This window comes from Haliaeetus albicilla, chromosome 17 (genome assembly GCF_947461875.1).
Source record: "Haliaeetus albicilla chromosome 17, bHalAlb1.1, whole genome shotgun sequence".
Taxonomy (NCBI): Eukaryota; Metazoa; Chordata; class Aves; order Accipitriformes; family Accipitridae; genus Haliaeetus; species Haliaeetus albicilla.
Window position 1 is genome coordinate 5,087,819 of NC_091499.1, and position 19,462 is coordinate 5,107,280.

The 19,462-nt window shown below is 37.9% G+C and overlaps 1 long non-coding RNA gene across 1 annotated transcript; it reads left to right on the top strand.

The window, feature by feature from the left end:
- Nucleotides 1–83: 83 nt before the first annotated feature.
- On the top strand, nucleotides 84–19,155 carry LOC138689533 (uncharacterized). Its single transcript, XR_011328370.1, has 4 exons — nucleotides 84–208; nucleotides 3,066–3,178; nucleotides 11,729–11,973; nucleotides 16,236–19,155. It is a non-coding gene; the product is annotated as an uncharacterized lncRNA (long non-coding RNA).
- Nucleotides 19,156–19,462: the final 307 nt, after the last annotated feature.

A 19,462-nucleotide genomic window follows, 5' to 3' on the forward strand; every position in this document is an offset into this window, starting at 1 on the left:
AGCCAGCCTTCTTCCTTGACTATTCCTGCTTGGCTTACCACCTCTTTGCTTCTTTTTTCTCCATGTAGTTGCTCTAGGCGAGGCTGCAGGGAGACCAGCGAACGCAGGCTGCTGTGGCCACGCGAGGAGTCGAGGTGACATGCCTCTGCAAAAGGACAAGGATTTATGGCAATGTGCACTCAATTTAAGATCTGTTTTGATCCTGAAGGTTGGTTTAAAATGAATTAGTGTGGTTTAATCAAAAGGGACTACTCTGGATGTTGTTTCATTGTCACCGATAGGATTGACAAAGAGGAATTTAAATTTTGTATGTGAATTACTTGAGAGTACTGCTTGTTTTTATAGAATATTTATCTTGCTTTCAGAGGCAGTGTCAAAACAGGAAACTGATACTAGTTAGATTTAATAGTTTAGAAGAATTATTTCAATTGTTTGCATGGACAGCTGAACACTAAATTTATATAGTAACCTTAATTTGAAATTTTGATATTAATCTAACATTGTTACAATTCAACAAAACAAGCCTGTCACTTGATAGAACTGGAATAATCAGTTTTGACATCAATTTTCTACCTTAAGCCCTCTTCGGCCACTGCATTGGCCATTGTGGTCAAATAATTTGTTCTTTTAAAAATGCTGTAAAGCTTCTCAGAACTTACTGGAAAGTATTATTTTTATTTTTGTAACTATTATGTAGTTTTTAAAAATCAACATATTGAATTGCATATCAGAAATCTGTCCTAAAGCTATGTAAACTGTTGGGATAAATTTTAAATAATTACTGTAGAAACCTATTGATTTCATTCTTGCTCATTTTCTTAAGAGAGTTTTGCATATTATAATTGCCGAAGAAGCAAATTTTAAAATATACAGAATAAATCAGTTCTTTTGCATGTGCACCCTCGTGAAGATTAGCTTTCCTGCTTGTAAGCTGAATGTGCTATTCTTGAAAGAGATGGAAACGTGTTACCGCAGGTGAGTAAGGGCTAGAGGGCTGAAGCTGGGAAATAAGTGATCCTGCCACATGTGGATAGGGAACATGTGTCTGTGAGAATGGCCTGATAACATAGGGTCTACTCTGCATCTCAGATGACTAAAATACAGCTATAATTGCGCCTTCTATTTCCCTGCAGAACCCATATAATTAGGTGCATGCCCTCCTGCTTCTAGAGAAAGAATTCCGCTAGAACCTCCTTGAAAACTTAACTTTAGAAACCACCAAAGAAAGTAAAATATATTGTAAAAGTAACTCTTTTAATGCATGTGCATAATAAATATTTTCCTTTTTTTTTTTGAGTCAATGTTTATGTAGCAACTTGTATATAAAACTATTTTAAATAAACTATTTTAAAACCTTCAAAACATGACATAGGGCAGAAAGCAGTGTTCTGTATTTTATTACTTGGATTGTAGGAGCATGCAGAGTTGATCAAGGCTAAGGCTGCTTGAGTAAGTGTCATAAGCATGTAGAAACAATACTAATTCAAAGTCTGCAAACTCGGATCTTTTTCTATTAGGCAGAACTGTCATATGGAGATCACTGTGGCATTAGGATGCTCAGGCCATGCTCTGCAAAAACTTACGCATGTTGAATAACTTCTTTCATGTGCACAGTTCAATGAAGTCTGTAAACCACTTCTTACCATATTCTTATTGCAAAGAGTGTGCTACCATTTAGAGAGGCTGGAAAAAAACGGTTCCTCTGAGAATCAGTTTAATTTTTTAATGTAAATTCCAACATTTCTTGGCCATGGTTTAACCCCAGCCAGCAATTAAGCACCCCACAGCCACTCGCTCACTCTGCCTGCCCCCAGTGAGATGGGGGAGAGAATCGGGGGAAAAAAATGTAAAAGTTGTGGGTTGAGATAAAGACAGTTTAATAGGACAGAAAAGGAAGGGAAAATAATACTAATAATAGTAATAAGAGAATGTACAAAACAAGTGATGCACAGTAAAATTGCTCACCACCCGCTGACCAATGCCCAGCCAATCCCCGAGCCGCGGTGCCCTGTGGCCAACTCCGCCCAGTTTATATACTGGGCATGACATCATATGGTATGGAGTAGCCCTTTGTCCAGTTTGGGTCAGCTGTCCTGGCTGTGTCCCCTCCCAGTTTCTCATGCACTCCCAGCCTCCACTGGCCAGGGCAGTATGAGAAGCTCAAAAATCCTTGACTGAGTGTAAACACTGCTTAGCAACAAATAAACATCAGTGCGTTATCGTTATTCTCGTCCTAAATTCAAACCACAGCACTATACCAGCTACTAAGAAGAAAATTAACTTTATTCCAGTTGAAACCAGGACATTCTTAAACTTGCTTTCAGGTAAGATCAGCAGTGAAATGTGCAGCAGTAAGACAGAAAATGGTAGATGTGGTATTCACTAAAATACAAATGTGATCAACTCATTCATTAATGAGTTGTATGTTGAACAGTTTAGCTGGAAATACTTTCTTGGGTGGGGGGGCTAGAATCACCAATGGCAATGATGTTTTCTCCCCTTCTGCCCAGAAGCGAGATTAAATTGGAGATGGGTTCATTTTCCTGCTTTGAGGAGATTCTAACCCTTAGAACTCAGATGTCCTTCATGTAGCAGATTGTCCCAAACAAGAAGTTAACAGCAGCTGATTGCTCCCAGTATTTAAGTATTTCATACACAGTGGGATGGTCCTACCAGAGAGATGTAAGTAAACAGCTGTCTGAGAAACCTGTGTGCTGGGGGAGAAGGCAGAGTGGCATATGATGCAGTACTGGTCACGGGAAATCCCAGTTCAGATCCTGGTTCCGAATCAAGGACAGAGTGGGGTTCACCAGTCTCCAAAGCTAAAGTTTAAAAAATGGTCCTGGTGGTTCCTATCTCTGTGTCATGTGTGTTTACTGAGAATTTATCAGTATTTATCAGCCTTGTGCTCTGCTGAAGGTGCGTTCCAGGTGAGTGTCCTAAGCGCAAGGCAATCAAACTGCAACATGGATGACTCGCAGAGACTAAAATTAGAACTTTTTGTTTTCCTTTTCTTCCTGTTGTTCTAAGAGCCCTGAAACCATGTTGCATTTTTGTCACTGCAGGGCTGAAAAAACATGTTCATCTATCACCTCTCTGCTTTTGAAGTCCCTCCCACAGCCTGTGAAGTCTATAAATCCCAGCCTGCTCCATTCTAATCACTTTAACTTCAAAGAAGGTAGATCATGTTCAATTTTTTTGCAATCATTTTCAATTCTCTGTTTATTCCAGGCTTTGTGTTCCCTTTGTAAAACTCTTTCAGACATTCTTGTTTTGGCTAATCTGCATAGTACCTATGTGCAGCATGTTGGAAAACCTGTCTGTATGTTTGACAGAAGCTTACAGCTTCCCAGCAAGTGCAGGGGACTTCTGGATCGATCCGTTCAGAGAAGATTGCACCCTCAGAGCTCACAAGGGTCGTACTTCCTTTGGTTCAGCCCCACGCCCCTAGCCAAAACCACTTGCAAACTCCGTAGCTATCACAAAAATTGCAGGCACTTGAACCCCCAAGATGTAGGAAGTATTTCTCTTACATGCCTCTAACATTTACTTTGTCTTTAGATTTTGATTATGTTAGGAAAAATGCAGTTTTCTTTGTTCTTAATGATATATGATTAACATGCTACAGGCTATAATTAAACCAGAGATTTTTGCTTAGCCCATGTTTTAGGCAAAACCATCATTACTTTTAAAAATACATTAGAACACGTTTGCTTAAATGCTGCTTGAGATAAGGCATCAAGCTTAAAAACACTCCAGGAATTTCCAGGGAAGTTTATAATACACCTTAGTAGTAACTAAGGCTCAGTTCTAAGTATTTTCTCATGTGTGTAATCTTGCTGAGAGTGATAGAAGTTTCCACGGTAAAGATTTTAGGCAGCCTTGTCAATATATAGAATGCCTTCAGGAGAAAAGTTAGGACAAAATGGTTCAAAATAATTCATAGAGGATTTTCCTGTCTCCCAGTTGGAGCAGAATGAAAATTAATAAAATGACAAATGAAAATCTGGCAAAGTTCTTTCTTTCTCTGCAACTTCTTGTCACTCAAATGTACAGATGTGTAGTGCCCCTAAACGCAGTATATCACAGAGTGCAGGAAATAAAAGAGCATCAGCATGGCAGATACATACCAAGTGTATGTATAATACTTGAGAGATTCTTGTGATACTCTTCATACTTGAGAGATGAAATAGGAATAAAATGGAACTAAGTTGAGGAACAGTCATGGAATTAAAATAATTAATTCTTAGTAACTTAAAGGCTTAACCGAGTTGCCAGGCATTGGAGAGAATCATGGGGCTCCTCTCATGATTTGAAATGGGGTTCAAATCATAAAAACTTAGTAAATGCAGCTCCAGGGGGCCATCATCATTACCTGCAGTTGACCATGTGGAGGTGGTTTAATTTTGCAGAAAGGTGGGCAGGGAAAAATTAAGCTTTAGAAGTTTGCTGGGTCTAAGTTCGTTACATTGCAGGTATGCTTATATATAGCAATTACTGTTACCAGGAGGGTTGTAATGACCATGTGTGGCCATTAGAAAGGAAAATAAAGGCATGATAGTTTTGCTTAGTTCAAATGTTTGGTGTATTTGTTGGAATTATTTTTGTGTGTAATGAAGTACAAAGCTGAGATGTAATAGTAACAGAACATGAAAATTTAAGTGAAGTCAGTTTGATGAAAATTATTTATGTAGCCGATAAAAGTATATCCTAATATAATAATTAACATTAAGAAATGCTTGGAAAAAATGTATGCAATGTACATAAAACAAGATTCAAAAGGCATGTTTAGAAAGGTGATTCTCCAGAGTTTGTCCTCAATTTATTTCTTAAGAGAATTTCATTTTTTTCCACATGCCTTTACTGCTGCCAGGCTCTTTTTGAGCAAACATCTGGTTTTGGTTTTTTAATAATAAGGAATTGCATTTCTCCCTCTTCCTTTCCACCTAAGTATAAGCTAATTACAGTATCTGTAATACTGTAATAATAATTGATCAAAAATGAATGTGGAAAAACTTACAGTTAAGACATTGTTATGGTTGTAGTTTTTAATGTGGAAAATAACTACAAGGGAAATGTCAGGAACTAAGGGGATTTCTTTTGAAAACTTGACCTTTTATTTTTCTTCTATCCCTGAGTCAGAACCCCAGTTCTAGTGAATTAACGACCATGTTGTTGCATATCAGTCTAAATGTCTGATTGAAGGTTGGATTTTTTAAGATGTTGACCAAATTATTTACAAAATGCAAGAATACTACCCATAGTAGGCAATGAATAGTATGCTAACAGAAAATTCTCCAGTATAAATCAAAGAAGTCAGTCATAAGGCTTGTGGCAGGGAAAACAAATCAAGCAGGGAAAAGAGAAAAGGTCTATTTTAAAATGAGAATGCTAAATGAGATAGCTAATTGATGTCTGCCTCATAGGCATAGAACTATTACAGCGAGAATTGATGTCAGATTGCTCAAAGATGATGCTGTAAATGCAGTGTAACAGGTGATGAGATCTGTGGGAGATCTTGGGGTAAGGCATGCAAGGATTCTGGAAATGAAAAGCACTTTTAAGTTGATTGTGATATGAATGGGGAACCAGTGGAATTGGTTGAAAGTGGGAGCAGCATGGTGACTTTCTCGTCAGTCATGGGAATGAAAGCAGTGATGGTTGCTCCCAACTGCAGTACAGAAAGTGATCACGTCATGAGAGCTTGGAGAAGAATTCAACACCAGAGGTACAGAGATTTCCGTAGTGTCACTTGTGCTGATCATAGATGGCGAATATTGTTTATTTTGGTACCATTATCTGGGAAGCTTCCTAAAGTTGCTGAAAGCAGCAGACTTCCTTTGCCTTCTAGTAAGCAAAAATGCAGCTTACAAATGCACGCTGGACTGCTAGATGCCTGCAAGACTAGATGTCTTCCTGAAGATTTGATCATGTTGCTGGTGCTAGCAAATTTCTAAATAAGCTCATATGAAAAGGAAACTCAGTATTAAGTGTTATTCTAAAGGAAAGATAAATGAATGGGAGTGGATTCACAGTATATTTTACTGAAGAGACTAAAGCTATTGCAGTACTAACAACATGTGAACAAACAAATGAAAAAATGTAATTAGGACTGGTTTAAGATGAGTATCGAGTGTAGAAAAGAGCATTGCTAAGACCAGAATGTTGGTACCATTCTACTATTTCCAGCACTGAAATACATGTTAAGAAATGAGGCGAACACAAACATACCTAGTATTAAAGCTTTTTTGGCTGGATTTGGGTGGAGTTGTAAATCACAAATCAATTATTTTATGAACCACAAATTCTTCTTTTTCTTTACTTCATACACTTGTCAACAGCCTCTGATATTATCTGATAAGTCCCTATTTTAATATTATTTCATAATGTAGTCTCAATTTTAAATGTTGTTAAAGAAACTTTGAAATAAATCATTATGCGTATCTTTACATTCAGTAGCCACCTTCAGTTGGGTGTTAATTGGCACAATATGAAACAGATCTGTTAAGGGACATTCACATGTTGAAGTTATATTGAAGGTTTTGCAGGGCTATGCAAGAAAGCAGGATTTATTTCTTCATGCAAATGTTTGCACATCTAATAAACAACTTACCTGGCATGAATTTTCATGAAAACAGCAAAACTTTGGAAATTATCAGATGATGTTTTTTCAAGGGCAAGCTTTCAACATGAAACTAAAAACTTAGTTCTGAGTGTCGCGTTCATCCAGAGAACTGGAACAGGCTTTGTGATCGGTACGCTGAGGCAAGGCCAAACAAAACAGCTCTGATTTTGAATATCGGATAGTTTCTAGTGTTATAGATAAGGAGAGGAGACTGATGAAATGCCGTCTTCTACAGCTACTGGATGTTTGGTACAGGGGAGCTGAACTCAGATCAGTATATGGAAAGGGTGAGGTTTGTGGCATGGACCTAAGGTAGCACACCGGTGAGCCTTGAGAGCGCATGGGAATCTCTGTAATGGTGATGGAGGTTGTCTTCCTTCTTTAAGATGCTGTGGGTAAAATGTGATCTGTATTTTTGTAACTAAATTTTTTGTTTGGTAACGCAAAGTTATCTCCTGCTGTAATCAGTAAGACGTCAGCAATTCCAGGACAACTGCCATCCCTGCCCCCTTTTTTTTCTTTCTTGTACCTTTTTCATCTTTCTCTCACCTCCCTTCCCTCCTCCTCTGAGTTTCCTTTTTTGTACAGTGGGCTTCATGAAGAAACTGGCAACACAGAATTAGTATTTCAAGTCGATGGAGAATTCAGGAACGTAAGATAAGACCAGTTTCATACTATTTGGTGAGCTGTCTCAGCAGAGGAATTCCTTAGACAAACCCTACTGAAGATATAATTTGAAGGAAAAGTAGTTATCATCTGGACAACAGTATCCCTAAAATTTTGGGGACATGTAATTAGGTTTATTATCTTTCTGCTGCTTTTGTTCCTTCTCTAGCTTTTGTATTTTTAAAGAAAATATTTCAATACCATTTATACGTAAGTCATTGGAAGTTCCATTTTTTCCTCACTTTTAAAAAATTAAAGGGTTTTATGGTTACAATATTGTGGATGACTGATGTCTATAACCAGTAGAATGCTTCAGAGCAGGTTGAAAGGAGGATGCTAGGCTTTCTGAAATGCTCTGATTGAATATGAGATATGGGAGCATCCAACTTGCTTTAACAATGAAAACTCTTTTTTTTTCCCTGTGTAAAAATAGATCACAGTGCAGTGACCCCAGAGGGAGAGAAAGAATGAAAAAGATACGCATTTCTCTAAAACTCCTGACTATATTGTTACAATCTGTGTCAAAGAATGACAAATGCGAATTGTACTGCTTCCTGTGTTCTTTGAATTAGAGCTTGGTGTGTGCTACACCATTCTGACCTCTTCAAAATTTTGTAATTTAATTAGCAGATTTCTTTTTCCCTATCCAGCCCATTTTGAAAGGGAAAAAGGACGAGACATATGCCACTGTGATAACACTTCATTATTTTCTGAATCTAATTGCATATTTTGAATGCAATTGGTATGAAAGCATTCTTGTATGAATTTAAATCAGAAGGATATAAAACCAATAAGCAGTATTAACCAACAGGGATTGAAGACTACCTGAACTGGCTAGAAAAAATTTACTCCCCAGTCACTAATTTATAGGCTTGGTGCTTACTAGTGTATTTGTCCAGCTGCACCTGCCTTATCAACGTGTTCAAATGTGAATTAGTTAGCACAAAAAGTTGGCAGAGGAATAGGGAATTTTTCACCTCAAGGTCAGAAACAGGGCAGGCTGATACTGATTTAATGCTGTTATGGTCTGATAGTTCGGCATGAACATGTCTCTCTATTGCCATCAGTTGACACGTGTCTACATTTGAAGAAACGCTCTTTTCTAACTGACATCCTTTTTGCAAGAACACTAAGTAGCAGGCACCTGCCTTAGCTGGCAAAAAGTTAGGTGTCCTGGCTAAGCCAGTTGTCTAGGCTTCCTCTGTAAGCCGTGGGGAGAGGGATTTTCAGAGTGATTCATACTGTTCTAAGATATGTGTCTAAAATAGATGAGATGACTCATCCTCTGGAAGTACCTGCCACTCTACTGACGACAGAGGGAGACCTAGATGACTAACTTACCCTAGATAGCTAAATTCTGGACTGGTAAGTAATGTGAGAGAGAGCTCAGCACCAATGTCTTTTTCCTTTAATGAAAGGGGGCTCAAGTATGCAGTCATTATGAAAAAGGTTGTAAGACCATTGGTCATGCAGTATATGCTGAAAAAGAGGTGGACCTGCATTGCTGTCCTGCTATATCTTTCATAAATATGTTGATTTTATTTTTTGCTAAATTAATCTCTGTCAAGGTGAGAAAAAGAAGATGTTTCTTCACCTTAAAAATCCCCCCTGGAAAGGGATAAGTGTTATTTGCATTACACAGAGGTATGAAGCAATGGGCATGATATTTATTCTGCATCAGTTTCCATTATTGAAATTGCTTTGTATTGAAATTGCTTTGTATTTATACCAGTGGAACTGGATGTAAAATCCATTACACTTGGTGTTTATATACTAAAAGGTTGTTAGCATGTATCTCCTTAAGTCCAGCATGGACTTTGAAGATCTGCAGTCTGCAGGGGAATGTACATGACATTAACTTCACTGTCCACTGGTTACTGCTTCAGGTGCACTTTCTTCCAGAACTTACGAAAACTAAGCTTTAAACTCATTAATATTTAATTAAAACCCATCACTTGGCCATTTTGAAAATTATGAGGTCTCAGTGAATATTCAGGAAGTATTCACCACATCTGATTTTAGATACTGAGTTAGGTTTCTAAACAAGGAGTCTAGGCACCTTCTATAATCAGCAGAGAAGAGTTGGCACCTCCAGGGAACAACTCAGAGCAGCTCAGGTAAGCAAGAAGTTAGTGCTCTGGTTGCCCTCCAGAGGATTTACACTGCTGCCTAGCTTGAATCCTCTGAAATAACCTCTGAGATACTTATCCCTCGCTATTTACTGTGCAGGAAGCCTGGTGTTGTAGGCTGTTAAAGTGGGCAACACGAATACTTCACTTCTAGTTTCCTATCATAATTTTTAGGTCAGTAATATGTTGTCAACTCCAAGCAGAATATTTTTCTGAATATATTTAGAATATATTTCTGTACATCAGGCTTAGCTTGCATTAAAAGTGGCTGTTGCATGGTTAATGTATGTAGTATGCTCAGTAATGTTAATGTAGTAGTATGTAATGCAGGAGTAGTAGGTATGTAATGTAATGTATATAGTATACTCAGTTTTAAACTTTTTTTCTCTTGTAACTTAATTGACTGAGCACCCCCCACATGCCCAGGACAGTCAGCAAAATCCATTTGGCTTTCTCAGAAAGTTTGCCTTCATTTTGGGTGCTCCCTGGTTGAATCACAAACAATTCTAATCTCTCCTGTGTCTGCAAGGCCTTGAGTACCGAGCTGCTGGCTGGCACAGACACCGTAAGGCCCTCTTCATTTACCACTGCATTCAGAGTCTTAGAATGCAATACTTTGGATCAAACAGCCCAGTGAATTTTTATATTCTTCTGTTGGTCGACAGCTGCTTTACCTAAAGCACTACACTCCTACTATAGCTTTGCAAGTACAGTAACTGGTTATATATTGCTTTATGCAGATTGTACAGAGCTTAGAAATTCAGGGAGTTGAACTGATTTGCTACGGTTTGAAAAATCATCTACAGGGTTTAGGAACGTATTGACATGGTAAGTTGAGATCCGTGGATTTTCCTTTCCTTTAATATGGAAGTTCAAGTTTATAGGTAAAGCACAAAATCAGGGAAGGGTGAAGAGAAGTCACAGAACAAAGACCAGCCTTGATCAATCTTCATTGCACCCAGAGAGAAAACAGCACCATAGAGGGTATTACATTAGCACCCGGAGGAGGAGGAGTTCCCAGACTTCCAGGGAGAAAAGGAGGCATTTACAAAAGATAAACAACTCTAAGTGCTGTACACCGGGCATTGTCTTACAGTGAAGGAGTTTAGATGACAATTACTTTAATATGGTAACCATAAGAAATAGTGAATGTGTTCACCGAAGACAATAAACAACCTTGAATCTGTTGGATAAGTTCAAGTTCTACTCTTTGGTAATTCTTGTTTTAAAGACAAAGGAAGGTAAAATTGCAAAGGACACAAGGGTGTATCCAGGGGAACAAGAACATCATTTATAGTCGCCAGCGTTGTTTGATGAGGCACGCTTGCTAGATACCTGATAACAAGGAAGACTAATCTGTCACTGTATGGTTCCATAAAGAAGATTTGTCTATAATAGGGAGCATTAAACAGGGTAATGGAAATTTCTTGAGCAGCTACTGAATTAATTTTCATTTTAAACATACTCTTATTTAAAGATAACAACCGGCTGGACAGCATGGCAAGTTTTGTATCTGAGTGCATCTGTTAAAAAAGGACTGTGAGAAGTTTGCTGGTTTTGAATATAAACCTGACTCTACTGTCAGCTAACATCTCCCTTACCTAGGGCAAAACTTTAAGTGATGCATAATACAGATAGGACTCCGTTGTGGACTCCTGAAAACATTACCTCACACAAACTGCTATTATTTAATAGAGAAATGTAATTGTTTCTCCAGAGGGTGATGGATGTGATTAATTATATTTGATCTTTTTCGTACCAGAAGAATACTGCTGTTGCTAGCTGAGAAGACTTTTTGGCAAATCAAAAGGAGACTGCTGGTTTGGAGCATTTCTCTGTCAGTTTGAAATCCCCAAGCTGTAGCTTCGAGCTCGGCAGTGAGTGCTCTGCAGTAGAACCAAGAGAGCTGAAATAATCAACAATAGAAACCTTTTATCTCATGTCTGAAATCCATAGATAGAAAGAGAATGTATATATAAATATTTCTCTTTAATATTTCACATTGTGCTTCCACTTAAGAAGTTTAAAGTTCTTTCACCGAGAGTGGACATAAGCCAAACCAAGCCACAGGATTAATCATAAATAATTTACATGAAATCCCTCTACTAAGATATCCCGCAATTTCATAAAGAACGAACGCATGTTCTGAGAATACATAAGGATTGCTAAAATTAGCTTGCTTTAACACGCCTGGGAACAACACATGAAGCTGCTGTTGCAGTTTTTCTGACATAGCTGATCATGTTGCTCACTGTTCACAACAATTAGATGCTCTTTTTCTGTTGGTTTTTTTTTTTTTTTTCCTTAGAACCGCTTCCAGATTAAGAAAAAAAATCTGCTAAAAATTCTGAACAATGTTGACTGGTAAAGGCTGTAGAACAACTATTGGTGCAATAAACAGGATTAGTTTTGGATTACTTTCTCTACAAAGACTCTGCAGCAGTGCCTTACTCCTCCTTGCTGAGAAACGTCAAGCCTTTCAGGTCTCCATGGTTATCTCACAGAATGAAAAGTAAAAGCATTCTGGGATGATTATATAAAAACTTGTAAAGGGTAAGTGCAAACTAAAAAACAGTGTTTGAGGACTAAACAGTGCATTTTCAGGTGGCTGAGTCTGTGTGCCTCTATGGCTGGACAGATGAATGGAAGCCTTAAACTGTGCAGCATGGGATGGACCTTGGTTTGGGGAAGATACAAAACAGGCCTTAGTGATTTATTATTAGTGTATCTTTTGAACACATACCTACCAATTTGATTAAAGCAACAAGAAGTGATAATTAGCTGGATTTATTAAATATAAACATCAGTAAAGTACAAAATATTCAATATTCCTAAAACACCTCTACAAAAGAGATTTAAGAACATAGTTAAAGCTAGGCTTGCATATGGATGTGCATACCATTAAGGCTGGGGAAGTGTGGATTTCTGCCATGTTCTGTAAATGTAAGATACATAAATTAGAATTGCTTAGGGATAGTGTTGCTTACATGAATCGCTTCTCTGCTGTTTTTCATTTATGAATAAATGTGCTTGGTGTGACTACTGTTGTCTCACAGTGATCTCAAACAGCAGAAAATACCCTGTATGCAATGGCTTGCAGATATATAATATCCATAAGCTATGTTTCTCAATATTGATTACAGGTGTTTTATATTTACAGGCAATTCAAAGCTGGGAGGATCGAAATACACACAAGAAAGGTTTAATATTGATGTGGAGAAATAGTCTGAGAAAATCAGGATGCAGTTCAGGGGCAAATTCAAAATACTGCTCTATTTAGATGGTATTTCTTATCTAAAATGTAGTATGAGGAATGGATAACGGTACTTAGGTTAAGCATGAGTCAACAGTGTTGTGTTACTATAAAAAAGTAAACATGCTGGGGAGACATGATGAATGTCAAATATTTAAAAGACTCAAAAGTAGAAAGAGAATAACCTGTCCTGTGGGCTAATGGGAGTAGGAAAATATAAAATGAGCTTAAATCATAGGAAAATTTCAGACTAAATATCATTACATTATTTTTGCTAGGCATATTGAAAGCACTGGGACTGTGGAGGCTTCTCTGCCTGCTTGTTTATGAGCTGGTCAGGTAAATATCTGTCAGATATAATAGATACTGCCTTGGGACTAGATACGTCTTTTGGTTCCTACCAGCTCTGGACTCTATTATTCAATATGGTAATAAAATTTCCCAAGTAGTTTCATGCAAATATGCATACAGACACAATTCAAAGGGAGTATAAAGCCTTTGACACTAAGCGCTGCATGAGATATGCAATTTTCCTCCAACATAAAATCTACTTCTGTTTTCGGTGAAGTAAATAGTCAAGTTTCTAATTTAGCTTTGATTTCATATTGTCATCTCAGTGTCACTCCTTCTTCACAATATCTCATTCAACCCAGAGATCCCTGTATCAGAATAATACCTTTGCCACCTTCCTCCTCCTCGGTAGGTTGGGACAACACAGAAAAGGAAAGAGAAACTGCCGTAGACAGCCAACTCCGTTCAGGTTGAGAATACGATGCTGCTGTTGAAAAGGCAATACTTATTCTGTGGTGTATTGAATAAATATATGCATAAAGCACTGGAGGTAGTTGATCTACCCTACTGGGCATCATCTGGGCTACTACAGGGCAACACACCATTACAGAGAATCCAGAGGACAACAAGAAATAAAAACATTTTAGAAAATACAACCTGTAAGAGACAGCAGAATGCAGTGTAGAAATGGGGAGTGGGGAACTCTCCCCCTCATTTAGGTGTCTGACTCGCACTTTAGCTATATGTGTTTAGTGATGAGTTTTTAGTGTTTAATGAGATGTATGTAACTCTGTATATAAAGAACGCTCTTAAGAGAAGCACATTAACTCTTCCAGTCTGTAAAAGGCTGTTACGAAGGCAGGAGCTGTCACAGGAGCAAGAAGATAGCAATTTCATTTTTTTATCAAACCTATATTCAAGAAAGGCTTCTGTCTAAAGCAAGACAAGCTCTATTATGTTGCTGCTTCTTTAACATTTCTGTGGGAAAATTTTAGAAATAGGTTACCCAAATATCTTTCGGGGCTGGTCTTGATATGCTGAATTTTGTTCTCACCAGGTCCATCCCCATTTTGGGACATTTCCAAACCTAAATTTCTGGGATTTCTATTATTTAATAGGGTTTGCTCTTGGTATTTGTAATCAACTTCCCCGCCCCCCGCCGTTTTCGTTCTGTCACTGTGTCCAGAATATCTAAGGCAGTGGAAGAGAAGCCTCCAGAATGTCAGTGCTAACACTGCTATGTAGTGCTCTTGTCCTTGATTCCTATCAGAAATTCCTATCAGAGAACCACACAGACAGGTTTTGTGGAAGAGTTTTCCTGACAGAATACCATATGCTGGTATGATTAGATCTGGCTGGACACATGCAGTGTTTTCTTCACATCTTGGTGAAGGGTGGTTGCCCCTGCTACGCACAAACCAGGTGGTTTCATAAGGCAGTTCATACTTTGCGTTCTTTCATTTATGGCCCCAACGTGTCTATGATTAGACTGAAAAATGAGAGTATGCATAAAATATGTACTTTTACACTAGCTCGCTGATCCAAAATACTTTTACCAACCCCCAGTCTAGATGCAAAAGAACTTGAGAGATGATTTAAAGAGGGATTGTTTAAGGAAAATCAAATGTGTTTTATTTTATATTGCTGAATTCTTGATCAGGATAGGCTGCATTTTGCTGGGTGTCATACATGCACTGAAGTCTTAATTTTCACCGCAAAGTGCTTGAGTTTCTCTGACTCCAGCCTCTACTTATCTGATGATAATGCCTTTTGCTAAAATGAAAGACACTGAGAAATGCCTATTTCATGTTACACACCTACATAAATACAGAGGTGTCGCGGTGTAGGAGATGTCTCCAAACAAAAAGGAGTAGAACTGATCTCATGGCGTGGCTCTCAGAGGTAATGTTTTCAGATACCTCACACCACTAACACTACCTTAATCCACTGGGTGAAGATCTTTCCAGACTGAAATGACTCAGGATTTTGCACCGCTATTCAGTGCAATCAAAGGCCTTTTGAGAGCATTGAAAACCACTGCAGAAAGGAAGCTTTAGGTAATTAGCATTATATAGTTTGGGGAGCAGGGTTTGAGGCTTGCTTTTTCTGTGTTTTTTTCCTGATAAATAAACTATATTTCCTAACACCTACTATTTCTTTTTTTAAGTTCATTTTGCCAGCATATATGTTCCATAGGCTATTAAAAGGGTTGCAAATGAATTTGCAGCCTTTATTAAGAAAGGACTTTGACTTACAAACTGTTACCATTTAAGTGACCCCTGTCAATTTTAAGCAGTTCAGAGATTGTTTGTTTGTGCAGCAGTATCCCAAGTAACTCTTTTGTACAAGGAATAAATATTTGAATTAAAGGCTGAAGTATGTGCAGTCAGCAGTGTCTGTGAAACAGTATTGGAAACCTGTCATTAGTAAAAAGTTTTCAAATTTGAGAAATTTAATTGCTTTTCTCAATTTCCTGTGAGACAGAAAGAAAAATCTAAGAGATTTTTCCCATTATGTGTAAGTGACAGCAGACTCATCTGTTAAAATAATCATCAATTTCCTCATTAGAAGTTCTCACCTGGATTTTTATAGAATTCTTCTAAAATATCATTTATCTTCTATTGAACAGTAGATTCCTCGAAATAATTACATTCTGCTAGAACATATTTGCATCTTTCTTACCTAATCTATCAAGAAGCATCTTTCCATTCTTCTTCTCACTCCAATTTCGTCTGGCTTTTAATTTCAGAATAAAAAAAACCCCAACACTCTTTTTGTTAACTTTAAGTAACTGTTGTCTGATATCTGAAGATGCAACAAAAGATCTGCAGATACATTTGTAAATCTGGTTTCTGGAGTTTATTCCTTTTTATTTTATGTTCCATCAATGGCTGTGTTTGAAAGAACATAAAGACTATAAGTGTGTCAAATATCTATTACAGTCCGTTACCTTAATTCAAATATTTTAAAATTAGCTGGAAAGCTTAGTACAATTAACTATTGGTGAAGGGGTATCATCCAATCTCACTAGGATCTGGTTTAATGCAACTTACATTGTACAGAATGCTTGTTAATGCTTGAGAGACCAAGTAAGGGAAACTGTAGAGGATCTAGTTATAATCTGTGATTTGTAAACTGTGAAGAAATTAGGCTTTGATTGTGCATAGCTTTATAAACCTCTGTGCTTTCCAAAGGAAAATGAGATTTATGTTTTCTCAGTGTCCTTCTCAACTTTCTTTTTCTGTTCTTTGCCTCATGCCTACTCCTTCAGAAACCTTTGAATCTAGCGCCCCATTTCAACCAAATTTGAGATGGGAGAAAACTTTGCGTTTCATGAATGAAGATGTTCAAGGAGGGGAGATGCCTTGAGCTGCTTTGAAGGAGGGGCTGTGTATAAGAGCACTCTTTATTGAAAAGCCATCAGAAGCCATATTGGAGCTCAAACCTGACAGACATATCTATAGGATACTGGACTTCATGGATTTCAGTAAATTTCATGGTATGGTTATTTATTTCAGTGGAACTATTCAAATGTTTGAAAGTCAAAACTCCATATAATATACAAATAAGAACAGTGTAAAATAATATGAAACTGTGGCAAAGCCTCTTACAAAGATTGTGATGCGACTTTTAAGTCCTCTATCATTTATGTATTATATTGAACTAGTGTACTAATACTAAAAGGACAGGACAAATAAATAGGGATAATGCCATCAGTGGCTTACAGAGGTGGAAATTTAATGGAAGTGTGAAGTGCTGAGTCATAGTTAAAATTTGCAGTGGTGGAATATGGGATCCTATCATTCTCTCAAATTTTAAGTGGATCTGGTGAGTTTTGAAAGAGATATTTCAATATTCTCATTAATTCATTTAATGGATAAGAAAAAAGTATGTGAATTATTCTAAATGTGTTCACCTGCAGAGCACTTTTAAATGCCAGATTTTAGGAGTTCCTTATCCATGGCCTGGAGCCACAAAATGTAATGTAAGTATTTTTGCTCTTGGTTTATGAGGATGGGAGTATTGATCCAAGATGGAAATCCTTGTGACATACAGCCAAATTCAGTGAAAGTTGTTGCGGGGACCTGGAAATTACCTGATGTATATGAGGAAACAACACAGAGCAGCAGCAGAATTCCATAGGGTGGGCGATATAACTGGACATCATATAGTGTGTTTAGGTCTGGGCGAGTCAGTGTCCTGAAGGTCTTGAAGGACCTGTTGGAAGTGTCCTGAAGGACTTGAAGGACAAGTTGAAGAGTACACAGCAAGTGCAATAAAAATGGCTTGGAAGTGAAAGAGAGAAAGTGGAAGACTGAACTTGTACAGCTTGACTACATGACAGCCAAAACTCTACAAAGGCACGATAACAATTTATAAATACTTAAATGGTGTACAGAAAAAGATGAGAATTCTGTAGTTCAATGAATAGGATATAGAATTGAGTGTGAAATGAAGAAAAATTGAATTGATCAGTTCTAGGACTCTATTCCTGTGATGTTAGATTTCCTCCCTGCAACAGTCCCCCTCAAGGGAAGAGGAGGAAGCCTCCTTTTATGGAAGAACACCAGTAAATGGCCATTAGTGAACAATCCTATACAGATGTAAGGTGTAACTCATAACAAATTCCTAGTTTAACAACATATAACCCTGAAGGAACTAATGTGACCATATTGTTTGACCTACTCTGTAGTGGACGGGACATTCTAGAAGCAATTCCTGATTGGATTAGATTTCCTTCTTGCCCATTACATATGGTTGCACCCTTGGTGTCCAGCTCATTATGCAATTTCTTTTTTCCAGTTCTTCACCTGAAATACTCTTTAAGCAGTGAACCAAAGCTAGAAGATAGACAGTTTGAGAGCATGGATGTGAGCCCTGTACTTGTGAGGGAGGAAAGGGAGGGGGAGCAGGAGAATTGGGAAAATTATGTGTTCAGTATATCTTTTCTTTCTACTTGTTTGCTCTCTCTGTACGGTTTGTTTTGCTGCTGAACACACCATATAAGAAAAATCTATATACATTTGTATCTTAGGACTAGTAGAAGATGGGTATTCTCTCACTGCTGGAGAGAAAGAGTTTAAAGGAATTCCATACATCTTGATGTATAAATTTTCAGAATGAAAATTGAAAATTAAGGACAGATTTCTAATTTCCATGTAGTCAAAGAAGAGAAGGAATGTAATGAGAATTCCCTGTTGATAAATGCTTAGCCCAATAAGTCAACCAGGTGAACTCCCTAGTAGAATTACCTGGAAAATGCAATGAGCTTTCTGGCCATGTGGTCCTGGGGCACCCAGCTAAGGCTAGCGAGTGGTGGGGATGGAGCACTGGAATGGTAAGCTGCCTCCTTCTGGTCAGTCTGTTTCTGGTACACGTCAAGAATACATGAATCTCACAGTCTGGCAAATACGAGGTGCGGGACTGTCCCTTCTGTAGGAATATTAGACCATTGCTTGGTATGGAGAAGAGATGCGTTCATAGTCAAGAACTTCCCCCACCCTCCCCGATGGCCTTATCCCGCAGAGCTGGCCATGGCAGCAGCTGAAGGAGAAGCAAAAGCAGAGCAGACCCTCTGTGATGTAGAACTCAAATTTCTTCTACGACGTGAATTTTTCATTAACTATGAACTCACAAACAGATTCATATGTTGTTTTCTACCCAAATATGTTCTCTCCATCCTAATTGTAATTCACTTTCATGTCTCAGCAGACCTAATCTGGAGCTGTGTTTGCCTAGACCTTGGTGCTCGATTCCACTGTATTTGTGATACATACATTTTCTTGAACTCAGCCTGCATCTTTGCCTCCTTTAAAGAGGCCTCTGAAGAGGAACACCGCTGTAGTACCTATGAAAAATTATCCAAGCAATAACAGCTAAGTTGTGTAACAATAAATGCACCTTTTCAAAAACCTTTCAAGCTGTTCATGAACTGTCCACTTTATGTACATATATCTTTTTAGCCATTTTTGCTCCATGTCAATTTATTGATCACGCACACCTGTGGCTCCTGTTTCAAAGTAGGCTCCATTACTGAATTTTACACGCATAAAGATGCAGAGCCCTGCAGTAATGCTTACACGTATACTGTGTGAATGCCGAGGCCTGACTGAGAGGCTCTCTGAAGTCCCAGGAGAAATTGGCAAAAAAAGATTTCAGGATTGAAAAGGGAGATAAGAAATTATTTGAAGCAAAGACTCGAAGCACCATGTGTTTGTGCAGCATCCAGCACAATATTGCCTTGATTATGCCCAGAGCTCTTGAGTCCTGTTATTGTACGTGACAACCACAGGTTGTATCATTTTATTTATAAACTATATAATTTTTCCATTTTTCCCTTTCTTGCCATGAACATTTTTTATCTTCTCTCAACCTAGCTGAAGTTTTTTTCCCCTTTTATGAATATTTATCTTCCTATCTATCATATATTAATTTGGAAAAGAAAAAGATAATTTTAAAGAGTTAAATAAACAATAGGCCCTAGTTGTAAACTGACAA